Here is a 13,929-nt window from a genome sequence, read left to right on the forward strand (position 1 = left end):
ACAGACAAGGGCATTGCAATTAAGAAAGTTGCTGCTCATCTGCAAAATACTGAATTAAACCAATCTTATGCAATTCAACAAACACCGCCCACTTTGCCATTTTATCATCAGTCCCTGTCTGCAGTTCAAACATCTTCATCGGGCTTACCTCTAAAAATTGTCTACGAAACATATCTGTGAACTTTTCTTACTTCACTGGTTTTGCGGATTATTTCCCGTCTCAAAAGGAATAGCAAATACATGTGGTTCTATGACACATACAGTAAATACTTACCTTTCTAGGTAGGTTACAAAAGGGAAGTAATGCAGAAGGTAGGCAGTCTAAACATAAATGAGTGTGTCAACATGGTGTTTTGGCACTGGAGTGTTTATTAACTCCAATCATGTGCGTTAATAATGAATGAAAAGGCACATAAGTAGGAATACTTTATTTTGACACAGAAGCTATGGCCAACGTGTGTGTGTTGCCATTACGCTCGTAAGTGAAGTGCAGACTTGTGAGTACACTGTTGAGCCAGTAGCACAGGGAGCAGTCAACTTGGGCCAGGGAATGCCATGCTTTGAAAGGTGGGCAGCTGTTGTGATCTCTCGACTAGTATCAGTTACGTGCAGGATCGGCTGTCACGGGGCGAAAAAACAAAAGAATGCAAGCTCAGAACAATAACAAAACACCCAGAGAAACTCAGAGACGTACCAAATTTAAATAAAAAGCAGGACTGCGCTAATGCAGCAGCTCATATATTCTAATAGTGGATTTGCATATGGTCACTACACCCTCAAAAAGGAAAGAAGCACAAATGCTGAATTCATGACTCGTCAAAGGAACCAGACAAAAAGAAAAGTGTGCACCCTTGTAGCATAGCTCAAGAATGAGAAAAGCCAAAACAGCAAAAAGGTTACCCTAAGTAAGGCCAGTACTAGTGCTCTCTGCATGCGTGTGACAATGTATCACTGCAGTGCACATGCACAGCAGAAATGGACACCATGGGTGGTAAAGAACTGATATGAAGTAATCAACACTGGCCGCAGACATCAGAACAGACAGCTGATTGTGCTTTGGTATAACGCAAGCGTGCGGGCTTTGGTTGGTTGTGAAGCATATAAATAAACGTTGAGACATCTTGAAAACCATGTGTGCACATTTTCATTTGCTGCTGCATCCAAGAAGTTTCGCTTGCACTGTTCATTAGACTACATGCGTTGCTCTCGGATTGTAGCGTTTGTCGACTACACAGCATGATTCCAGAATTGCGACTGACTCAGCTGTGAACATTTCATTTTTCTAAACTTGCGAAATCCTTCCTATGGGCTGTGAAAAAGAATGAGGAACTGTTCCATCGAAATGTAGTCGCTCGCCCTCTATAATGCACATGATGGCAGCCATAAGTCATTTTGTGCCAAACAGTAATTTCCATACAAGTAACAAGAAGTTCTCAAACTATGTGACAGGACCATAGCTATTTACTTTGAGGGTGGCCACAGCAAACGGGCAACAACCACAAGATGGCCAAATCCCTCACCGAACTACAGCACCACAACAGTTGCTACAATGCTAGCATCATAAAACCTCTGGCTGTCTTTGATATATGGTCCTCATCACAAATACACCAGTTCATGTTGTTAAGGAGGCTGTCCATGAGCATCATACTTCTCAAAGCAGCTAAAAGATATTGCAAACAGAGACCAACACTTGATTTTAAGTGCAGTAGCAGCACTACTAACATTCAGTGTGTTAATGGAGTATAGACACCCTGAAACAGATAAGACAAAAATTCAATTATAAATTGTTTAGCGGTTGAAGATAAAAACCAGGTGATGATCTGTACAGAGTAATGTTTTGCATGTCGTTAACAAGCAAAATGCGACCAAAATTAGGTGCATATGCTCCTGTAAGATGAAGTGCTGCACTGGCCTAGCCCAAGCAGTGCGAGTACCTCCAGTCAAAATGCTTTCAAGTGCCATCATCCATGAGATGGTTGCCCAATAGGAATCGGAATTTTCATAATGCAGCGTTCCTTATCTTCGGCCAGCATTTTTCACTCTTCCCAATGGATGCAACCCTCCCCAAAACTCCAAGCTGAAGACATCAATTCAGTCATGCAGAACTGTCAATAATGACCTGAACCACAAACCAACTTGGAGAGGTGGAAGCAGGCTCGAGCACTTTGAAACTATGAAACGGGAGTTTTGAAGCATTCAAATTGTTTTGGAGCAGGTTTCTAAAGTCAAAATATTTTATTAGCTGAATTTTTTATACCTGACATACCAAAATAACCTATTTGATTCCTTTTTATTCAAAGATCAATGCATTGGTGAAAATACAAGACTAACAGCCAAAACATGTACAGATGTTTAAAATAACACAAATGACCTTAGCAACAATTTGGAACAAACTAGCAGAAAATGCAATGCTTGTTTCTATACTTGATGCCCGAATGATAAGTTCGACTAAAAACATGACAATTTTAGCCTGAGAAATGTGGACTATACCACTGTGATGTGCTCAAGCACCACTGGACTAGTTCGGAGTTCACATGAATAAGCAGCACATTTCCACTCCCTATCTTGTGCATATAATTTTTTTTATCCCCATGCCTGTTCTGATAAAATTTCCCAGGCACTGATCAGTAATAACTTCAGTGAGGATAGACTGCCCTTTCCTCCTTCAGATGCCCTACTCCATGGCTTTCTGTCAGTGGCTTCTCATGTTTTCGCTTGAGTGGCACCGGAGCTTCCTTAATTTTAACATGTTAATGATGGGCCCTCCATGCCTGCCCAACACTTGTGACATTTCTAATGATTGACACCTTCATGGTGTCACACCCATAATACTGTATGTTTTTGTCTGACGTATGTTTGACAAGCTTATTATTAACAAAGAGGTTCAATGAAATAGATCTAAGACTGCCAGAAACGAGGCTCATGCTGGTCTGGCTTATGGGATTTAATGTCCCAAAGCAACACAGGCTATGAGAGGCTCATGTTCTTCTATTTAGCAGAAAAGGAAAAAATTGAGGAAAGCATATAATTAACTAATAAAAACAAAATCTGCATTGGTGATGAATGGCAATTAGCAGTGTATCTACTCTCAAATGAGAAATAACTCATTGCAAACTAGGAAAACAAAACAAAAACAAGAAACATGCCACCTTTGAGGTCCGAGACCTCCACATTATGCATCCCATGCTTTACAAACTAGCTACAATAATGGCTGTGCAATCTTTTACTTTCAAGCTATTTATGTTGCATGTATCCCAACATAGACAGCGTTCATCAGTGCTAAACTAAACCACAGCAGCAGACGTGGGAATGCCCTGTAACAGCAACAAGGTTAACGACTGGGCGAGTTGGTAATCATTCATTTTAAACCAGCCAAAAGACGAGACACAGAAGCCAGCCTCATCTCGTTCGCTTCTATTCTCTGTCTCGTCTTTTGGCTTGTTTAAAATGAAATACAGCAAGTGCCAAGTAGAACATGATATGGAGCGTGGTGTCTGAAGAGTTGTGTATGAACGAGCCGCGCCGGCGCGGCACGCCACTGCTCGTAGTGTGCCCAACCTCCGACAGGCACTGAGACTCACGGATTCGGGCAGTACGGCCAGCGTGACTCTTTCGTCTTCCCATGATAACTCTAGACTGTTAGAAATTAGCTGAAAAAGAATGTATTAGTTTAGGCCGTTTACAGTCTCCAAACACACCACGAAACATGTCAGCTGTATTGCATTTCGCTTCTGCTTAAGGGGGGACATGACTCTTAAAATTATTTTCCAATTTTTGACCAAATTTGATAAAACCTGGCATTTTGATTCAGTTTCTTGCACTGATTTCAAGCATGCAACCATTTTTCGAACTGGACAATTAGTTCAAGAGATAATGAAATTAATTGTTCATAATTTGCAGAAACAATGAAAAAATAACAGCACTACAAAAAATTCACATGGACACTTTGCTAGGTACTAGAAAGCATAATGAATACAATGTTAGGAGTATTTGTTTTTTTTTTAACAAATATTAGCGATGTTATAGCAGTTCAAAGTTTTCAATTTTGCTCTAAATCAGGCAGGAAGGCACTCACATTTGGAGCAGTGAATTTTACACTGCTATAACATTGCTAATATTTGTTATACAAAAGTGCGCGTAACATTGTATTTGTTATGCTTTCTAGTACCTAGCAAAGTGTTCATGTGAATTTTTGTAGTGCGGTTATTTTTTCATTGTTCTCGCAAATTATGAACAATTTCATTTTATCTTTTGAACTAATTGGCCAATTGGAAACATAGTTATATATTTGAAATCAGTGCAAGAAACTAAATCAGAATACCAGGTTTTATCAAATTTGTTGAAAAACGTAGGAAAAATAGCTTTAAGAGCCATGTCCCCTGTTAAGGATGGCAACAACGAGACAAACGCGAGAGCTGCTGCTTTCAACTATTGTGACAAGAATTCCCCACCGGAAAGGAACGCGGGGTGTTTGGCCAGACGGCGACAGCAGCCCAAGTCGGGCCATCGGGAAACAAAAAGGTTCAAGTGAATCCCGGCGTCTTCCCGCCTGGGTCAGTACCCTCAAGCCGGCCACGCGGTCATCCCCTTCGTCTGGCCGACAGCGCGCAACGGCCCTTGCGACGCAGACGGTGTGGCCCAGACCAAATCCTCGCTAGCCATCTACACTAAGCTTCTCCAATTCGTCTTGCCGACGGCGCGCAGTGGTGCGTTCGACATGGTTCGAAGCGGGAGTGCCCCCGACAATGGGACGCAGACAGACGCCGATCGACGCAGGTGTGTGCCAGACTGTGAGACGCCAGCAGTCAGTGAGCTCCTCGTGTGCTGCCCTTTACACTGCCACAGCGGCTTCCTCCTTCCCCACCAAGCCTAAACTTTCGAGGGGCCCCCCCGAAAAAAAAAAAATAATAATAAAAAGAAAAAAAAAAGAAAAGAAAAGAAGAAGAAGAAAGTAATCGGACTTCTTGTGAGGAGGCTTTAATATTTAGACACAGCGTGCAGCAAAATATAACATTAAAATCTCGAGGAAACGCAAGGTAGCCAATTGCATGCGTATGTAGTCTTCACGTCTTCCCGAATTAATGTATCTGTGAACTGGAGGCGACGGTGGTAGAAGAAAGACAAGAAGCTCAGGCGGCATGCCCGCCCCGTGGTGTGCGAGAGGCGCTGTTATATCATAGCTATATTTATCGCACCGCCGCCAGGGCCGGCTTGTGTTCTGGCTGCAATGCTCTTCGCTGATTCTGCATGTAGGAGGTCCCCCCCGCCTCCAATTTCCCCTTTCGAGAAAGATGGCGCCGTTGCGGCAGCAAGACTGTATCTGTGGCTGAGGCGTCCCGAGTGTTGAACAGCAACCTTGGAAAAGGCCAAACCTCATAAAGCGTTCAGACGTTGGCCCTTCCCAGTGGTTTGTATGAGGTTTCCAGTTCCTAGTCTCCAGTGGTATACAAAACTGATCATATGCGGAAGCACCTTATCGCAGACCAGACTGTCTGTGCTCGCTGATAGCTTAAACAGCCTCATCCAGCGCTACTCTAATTTATTAGGCGAATGCCACGCTGCACCACACTAGAGTAACCCGCACATGGCATTTTACGCTTTAAAACATGCAAGAGCGGTGTCTGACTGCTGCTCTTCAGTCACAGAGGGGAGTAATTTCATATATTCGTTTGAATCGTTCAATGTGGCCGGCGCACGTCTAATTGTTTACGACATTAATTGACTCATTTAAACATTGCTCATTCAAGATTTATCTTATTTCAACGTCAAGGAGATTTCTAAACTCTATCAAGCCTTTGCGGCTATTTCTGTTATGAGACATTCCAATCAACAGCTAAAAATGAAAACCATACCTACGTTTGGTTTTGAATTTTCTCACAACGAAAAAAAAAAAAAAAAAGAAAGTGTACATGACAGCAAAAACAAAAACAAAAGAGCTATGTCTGGAGTAATGGTCCCCAACCGGCTCAAGGTATGAGGATGCTGTAGCACAGGCGTTCGGATCACTTCGGCCACATGGGGTTCCTCAATGAAACTGTCATCTATAAGCATATGCCTGCCATGCTTTCAGCTCCGACCGAAATGCTGTCTCCCAATTAGGATCAGACTAGGGTATCCCAGCTCAGTACTCGAGAGCTTTAATGACTAAGCCACCGCGGTGCCGTAACAAGTAAATAAATAAGCTATGAAGACTAAACCTCTTTCTCGGAGCGTACCATAGTTATTTCATCCGTTTCGTTGCTGCGACGCCGCGGATGTGTATTTTACTCTGACAAAGTGACTATAAACCGGACATCGGCTCTCTGTGTACAAGCCCAAATCCAGCTCGAGCCCGCACGTTTAAGTCCACCCCGGGTCCAGCAAAAATGTTCACGAGTCGGCCCAGACGACCCGTGGGCTGAGCCGCACCCGGCTTTTGGGCAGGCCCATGCCCACGCAGTGTCGTGTGAAGCACGTGCTACCTTCACCTCACACTTCTACGCAAGGTTTGACGATCTTCTATTTTTTCGGTTCCTAGGGCTGCCTTTCAGTGGGTCGCTTTCTACTTTTCGAAGTCTGAAGGCCGGCAGAGAATATAGTGGGGACCGCTTCCTTTGCTAGCAACGAGCAACGCTTTGTAGCACATACCCATTTAACTCTGTCATCCATGTTTTGGACACAAACCTGGGGCCGGATTACGCACCGCTCTCAAACGGATCGCTCTCAAAATCGCTCTCAAAGGCCTATGTCCTATTGGTCAGTTCTGACCGGTCAGTTCTGCGTCACCGGTGTACGTCATCAGACGTCATGAACACGAAAGAAATGATGACGTTGAGCACCTAAATATGGCCGCCAATTGAGAGCGTTTTTTTGAGAGCGACAGAAGCAGTCTCAAACGTTTGAGAGTGAAAATGGCGGCCGCGTAAATTGCGATGCGCCGCTTTGAGGCATTGTATCGGCGATCCACAGCGAAGAATGAAGCACGAGCACGCGTTTGACTTGCCGGACAAGTTGCTCCGGCTCTGTTCAACTCGGGAACAAGCAGAAAGTGTAGTGACTGCGCGACGATTGCCGACGAACATCGATGAATGGCGGCTTGCGGGCGCGTGCGTCGTCACCGCGGCGGCAAGCGCACCGCATTTTTTTGCTACCGGAGGCTTCCAACCACGATTATACAGTGCTTCCAACATAAGTAGGGAATGTAAGATCGTTTGCATCACGCAGTGCGTCGGTAGCGGAAGCCATCGGGCGGAACGATGATTGCCGTCAAGGATACGGAAACAAGTCGCTAGGCAAGGGGTTCTACGCACGTTGTGAACATCACAATAGTGAGTAGATTTTGTTAGTGACTGCGTGTGTTTGCCGAAGAGTTCTGAAGATCATAGTAAACTTGTATTGTGCCTGGTTTACCTCAGATCTGCGACGCGAACACGCGCATTTCGTGACCCTGGCTGCCCCGCCGGACCAACGCCTCCTCCACGGCGCGTTCGTCTAGCGTTTGTGAATGCGCCGTAAAAACGCCTGCTTCTTTTCATTTCATCCTTCTGTTAATTATATATGCGCGAATCAAAAGCGTCCAAAATAAAGTTGTAAGTTCAGTGCAGTTGTGTGTCTTGTCCTTGTCTGCCAGCGCTGCGACACCATGTTTGATAGCGGTATTCCTGTGCACCGAAAGGTGATCGAAGGTCTGCTGAACACCTGCGTCTTTTTCCTGATTAAGATCTAAAAACCCGTGTTGGTGATCGAATGATCTTGATTATATGCATTGATGTGTGCAATACCACTTGTTGTAAGTCGGCTTCTCTGCAAGGCTTTTTTTCCCAACCAAAAGGTCTCGTTCCCATTCGTGCATTGTTTTTTAACAGCTGTCTTCAAAATGACCTAGCGAGAGCTGTCGAACGGGTTCTGTATACCTGCCCTTTATATGTAAAGCACAGGATGAAGGACTATTGATTGTCCAGCGCGCCTTGCTCATCGATGACTGGTTTCGGGCCATTTGTCACGCTCCCTGCCTGCGACACATTCGCAGCTTGAAAGTGAATGTGCCGTAAAAACGCCTGCTTCTTTTCATTTCTGCAAAGACCGGGAGTCTTTTCTGAGGACAATTTTTTTTTTTTTTTTTTTTTTTTTTTTTTTTTTGAAAACAAGCCTTGCAGGGAGAGACTGACTTAGATTTCGGCTTCGGCAAGAGATACATTTCCTGAATATGCTGAGACGGGCTATATGCCAAAGAATACATGTTGCAGTGAAATTTTGTTCATGGCAAAAGCAATAGGAGACAAATATTTATAGTGTTTAAATTTATTTGCTGCCTAAGAAATCGGGGTGCTTCTGTTATGCAGGTAATCATCACTACCAAGTTACAAGGCTGTCCTTACAATGATGCTTGCCTAAACAGCATTGGCACACGTTGTCAGCATTCCTGCGAATGTTTACGATTCTGGCTGTGGGCTACTTAGTATGGATCTTCAATTGAGTGCTAAAGCATGCTCAAAAGCTGTTGAGATTAGCAAAAGATGGGCCTAAGTGGATGTCATATTTTGGTTACCCATGAGACGGCAACTACCCACTGAAGTCATGGCTGATTACACCAGCGCCAAGCCATCCCAGTCCCAGCTCGCTGTCTCTTCTCTGCTACCGTCTTGCAGCCTGGTACAGTTGGCTGTGGTCACTGTGGTGTAAACATGCTTTAACTGAAAAGTGCAGTATTACAGCAAGGCAGTAAATGTTCATGATGCTGACTGTAATCAGAAAATACTACCAACAAAGATCTTTTTTTTTTTTTTTACTGCCACTTATATTCAGTAGAAACACTTATTTCTTGGCAGCAGCATTTCACTTGAGTGTTTTTACTGAAAAAGAGGCAGCATATAGATAAGCACATGCACCTTGATATACATTGACCATACAACATTGACATGTACATTCGAGAATAAATGACTAGGCCCAAAGAAGCCATTCCATTGCATATTGAAGCTACCTATACAAATAGGTACTGTATGCATGGTGCAGTATACAAAATGCTTATATATCAGATATAACAAAGCTGTAGCTGCTGCTCTGCTGTAGCAGCTGCTAGGAGAATAGTGCATTTTACTTGGCTTCAGTGCCCAGAATGACTGCTGAATGACAAAAATCTTAGTGACAATAAAATAACTGCAATCATAACAAATGCATTGCTGGGGCTATGTGTGAATAAAGGTTATTTTACACTAATAAAATGTGCAACACTGTCAAAAAGAATGCTAAACAGCTTGAAGACAGTAGAGGAAGCTAAACTGTAAGCATCCAATAAATGACTACGCCATAAATGTGTGATATACACATTTTGCACAGCTACTTTTGTCATTGGCATTTATTTTCTAAGTCTTTTCAACAAATAACCAAAAAAATTCATCTTCTGTTCAAACTGACATTTTAATAGAAAAGGCTTGTACATAATTCACACAATATTGAAAGAGAATGCGTAATGTGTGTAAAATGAACATATTTTGAAACACTAAAGACTCTTTGATGGATATAAAGGCACTTGAAAGCTAGTTGTCATAGTGCGATCGCAGAAATTGAGCCGATTTCGAGCTCGCTCGCGGCATCACATGCATGATATGCTTGCTTTTCCTGCCGACAGAGTGGACACCGTCTAGCACGAACAGAAACTATGACACCGTCAGAGAGGCCTTGCAACAATGTGCGACCAACACCATCACTCTTACCGCTGCGCGAAATGCAACATACTAGACATCCCTGCTCAGGCCTACCTTTATCGCCTCTAAAGGTCTGGTAGAACAAACTCGTTCTCGCCTCGGTGACAATTAAAAAAAAAAAGTGCTTTCTTTCTCTTGCACAAGCCAAAACGGAGCGTAAACGTCGGTTTCTGTACCTCACACAGAACATCAGCTACTGAACATCAACGGAATGGAGCAGCAGCAGCATCAATCGCAATATGAAGAACCGAGCCCAATGTGCCTGAAGTCAACTGGTTGCGAAGCACAGCAGCGAGTCACTGTGGCTTGCACGACAAGTCAGTGGTGAAGGGTCGTGCGTCGGATCTCGTTTCCCGCACTGCAGTCGCGAGCTCTTGCATAGCGGCTGACACCTACTTTACTTATACTGTCAGCTTCCATCTATCGGTAGAAGTAATAGTGTAGCCTTCATTTTCCTCTTGTATTTTCCAAAGAAACAACACTAGATTACATGGCTATCGCTCGTCGCTCTTGTCATCGCTGGTAAGCACTGATGAAAAACACTCTTCAGCAAGCTATTTTCGTGACAAACACTTTCACCAAGCTGTTCACTGCAGGTTCGTAGCCTTTACTGCTTTCAGTCAGATTTTTCCGGCAACTAACAACATCCGCAGAGGACCTCGATTTTAAACTACGCGTAAAAAGCAGCAGCTAGACGGGAAAATCAGCTGTTTCTTTGCAGGCCGCCATGTTCACGCCTCGCTGTCGTCAGCTGACCCTCGCGGCGAAAATCGTTACCTAGGCGCACATTTAATTGTAATACTGAAAATGCTTCTATTTTTAGTTGCCGTATTATAGCTTCGAACAATGTTTCTTAGATAAATAGAACATTTATACTTTTATTCGCTGCGTTTTCAGGAAAAATGTTTGCACATGGCCCCTTTATCGTGCAAATAAAAGTTTCCGGGGTGGGGCTTTGCTATTAAGCACCCTAGCCTGCTTGTAATTGGCTAAAGCCGTGATGTCGTCACACTTCACATGTCTGAGCCTCGTCATTTTGACGTCACGCTCTCAAACTTGAGAGCGATTTTGAGAGCGGTGCGTAATCCGGCCTCTGGGCTCCAAATGCCCCTCACAAACAGTGACTGTATAGCTCGGTCCTATCTTGGTATGCCGGCCGCCATAGCTGAAGCTGTTCGACATCTTTTCGCACCGAAAAAAGCTGACATTTTTCATTGCAGAATATGTAGCCTGTATCACAGTGGAGAACAATGCACGTTTTTTCCACATTACATTACAACTTAGAATATACCATGATCGAAGAAAGGCGTGGAGCGGGGGCGTCAGCGAAAGTTGAGAACTGACTGCCATTCCTTGCGGCAACCAGCGAACCCGCGGCCACCAACAGTCAACGCAGTCTCTCGGCAGCCTACAGAAATCAGCGCATCGGTATCGCCACTTACTGTTCGGTGCAGAGCAGCCCGCTCACGCACTTCTATTCTAACACCATGATGCGGAGGTTGTGGGTCCGGGCCGACCAGTGGCATATGGTAGTTTTTTGCTTGACAATTACCTCAGACAAACTCATTATGAAATATCCATTGATAGCCACGCCATTATGGGCATAGAGCAGCGGTCTCAAACTCATATTGCTACGTGGGCCGCATTGACAAAGCCTTTTCTCTCATGACCGAGGAGCCAGAAAACAAAACAACAGGAAACAAAGTACAATAAATAACGATAAAATGAACAAAAATAAGCAAAACTTCTTTTTCCCAGACCAAGCCCTTCCATTATTGCAAAAGAAAAGCAACGTGTGCTCCTTTCCGCTTGAATGCCGGACAAAAGCAGTTTCAGGATCACTTGGAGAGAGGTACTGAAATGACATACCGGTTACTAAATACCACACTTATAATCCTCAGCAAAAAAAGAAAAGAAAAAAAAAAAGCACACTTGGAAATAAAAGAAAAGGCAGGACGTCTGGCTCCTTGCTTTTGAAGGCATAGTGATGTCAAATGAAAGTTCATGCAGATTAAGTGGTCAACGCCTTATCAAAAATGAATGCGTACTAACTGGGTACTAAGTCCGAGCTTATTTTAGTTCGAAATTAGGGCTGGTGGTAATGCTTTCAAAACGTCGGCTAAAAATTGAGCTGGGCAGACTGCATCACGCAGCTTCGCTGGCCGTGCTCCAAGACCCCTGGCATAAAAGGATCATCTCTGATGAGCGGAAAGAGACTGCCCGGCGCTGCTGCGCCAGAAGATGCAGGAGATGACAAAGCAAGTGAGTGCGAGGGCGTGCTCACAATTCTTGCTGCTACAGTGAGCCTCATTTGCTAGGCTGCTTTGATTAATGTGAAGCAACCCTGCCACAATCAGCTGGTAGGCATATCGGTGCCCGGAGAAGCTGTCACTGTTTTTAGCTGCTCAATGGCCCTGATAGTAACCAAATAAATAAATAAAGTTCTTGCAGCAACTTTGTCACGCGCATAAAAAAGCAACACAACCAATCTGTGTAGGAATACTACTCATTAAAGAAGGCAGCTTTGCTAGTTTCTCACAGCGAATTGAGAAGACAATATAGCGTGGTTTTATCTTCCATCTCGTGGAAACATTTGTTTGTTTTTGGAGCTAGTCTGGGTTTCTTAGTCTGAATCAACTGTTACATTGCACACTGTTTGCGATGCATTAATTGCAGCTGAGAAAGAAAGGCTGCGAACTACAAGCTGGTCACCGCAGCTGCAGGAAGCTGCAGGGATGCTTGCTTATTCGAATCCTTCATGCGCTCTATGCAAACTGGTGACCTGTGCCATGTTCCCCATGTAAGTTAAAACAAATGACCAGTCCCGGTGGCACAGCAATTGTTTTGAAATTAAGTACAGGGCTCACCTTGTGGCGTTGGAGCATATGCTGCCTCCACCTTTCATAGTCCCATTTGTTCAACCTCAGCAACCAGCGAGCCCATGCTAGACTCCAAAACACATATCAGGAAGGTCCCTGCGTACAAATATTAGACGTCAGCTTATAAGCGATGTTTACACACGCAAAAGAAATTAAGACAAGTACAAGGCGAAATCGCATACCTCGCCGTAATTAGAAAGTGGCCCTGCATACATACACTTGACAGTGCGCCGTCATAAAATGAGGTATGAAATCATTATTCTACACCGCGTCATTACAATGAGGGTCACACAAAGGGTCACGTCGCACAAATGGCTAGTACGTCGCGGTGCACCGAAACAAAAGCTTCCCACACAGGCCTGTGTGATCCTCGCCTTTCCTGCTTCTACGCGTTGTTTTGTCAGGTTAGGCGCACGCAAGACTGGTAGTCAGGCGTGTTTTACATGACTGAGACTTTCGTGCGGTTGGCCTAATAAACGGTATTTAACCGCATGTTCCTTGGTGTCAAACTACGCTGAGCTTTCGATTGAAACTTTCTATAATACCTTGGGTGCATTCAGGCCCACTGCCGGCCAAGCAGGCTCAATGGTCGTCAACAGAACATTCGGGCGCAGGGAAGTTGAAAACTAAATGTAGAGTTCCAGACAGCGGGCAATGACTCAATACATGCATACTGAAATATCTAAAAAATAGAAAAAATTGCTTACGTACCGGACAACACGAGAGCGCACGGCTGGCACGGCGACGCAGCTCCCACGGCTCCGACGACCAGCCATTCTGCTACTAAAAACAACCACCTACCCACAGAACAATAGCCGGACGTGACGTTTTTCTTAAACCGGATAAGACGTCATGGGTTGCAGCAAGCAGACACATCCACCAGGGTACACGTATGTCAAATATTCTCACTGAAGTAGTACGTCGCAGACTGCCTGCTTGCCACAAACACCAAAGTGAATTGTGAACTATTGATGCACGCACATCCTACTCAGAATGGCACTTCTGGAGGTAGAAGGAGAACGTTTTTGTACCTTCCTGCGTTTCATTGACATGAAATGAAATGAAATGAAGCACTTAATAAAATGCACACTGAGTTTAAGCAGAACACAAAAAAAGCAAAGTATACAACAAAGAATGACAGCTCTCAGTGAGGGCCACAGCACTGTCTACAGATGGTAGACAAAAAATTATAGCACCAAAGAAAGGTTTGGTTTGTGGGGTTTAACGTCCCAAAGCGACTCAGGCTATGAGAGACGCCGTAGTGGAGGGCTCCGGAAATTTCGACCACCTGGGGTTCTAACATCGCACAGCACACGGGCGCTTTGCTTCTCGCCTCCATCGAAAAGCAGCCGCCGAGGCCGGGATTC

The 13,929-nt window shown here is 44.4% G+C and overlaps 1 long non-coding RNA gene across 2 annotated transcripts; it reads right to left on the minus strand.

The window, feature by feature from the left end:
- Positions 1–413: 413 nt before the first annotated feature.
- On the minus strand, positions 414–13,607 carry LOC146207033 (uncharacterized). 2 transcript variants are annotated; one of them, XR_014704684.1, is made up of 3 exons: positions 13,274–13,607; positions 12,551–12,658; positions 414–618 (listed from the first exon to the last, which is right to left on the minus strand). It is a non-coding gene; the product is annotated as an uncharacterized LOC146207033 (long non-coding RNA). The 2 variants fall into 2 exon arrangements; XR_014704682.1 differs by having other exon boundaries at positions 12,745–13,607.
- Positions 13,608–13,929: the final 322 nt, after the last annotated feature.

This window comes from Amblyomma maculatum, chromosome 1, assembly GCF_055883805.1.
Source record: "Amblyomma maculatum isolate TAMU_Amacu chromosome 1, ASM5588380v1, whole genome shotgun sequence".
Classification (NCBI taxonomy): domain Eukaryota; kingdom Metazoa; phylum Arthropoda; class Arachnida; order Ixodida; family Ixodidae; genus Amblyomma; species Amblyomma maculatum.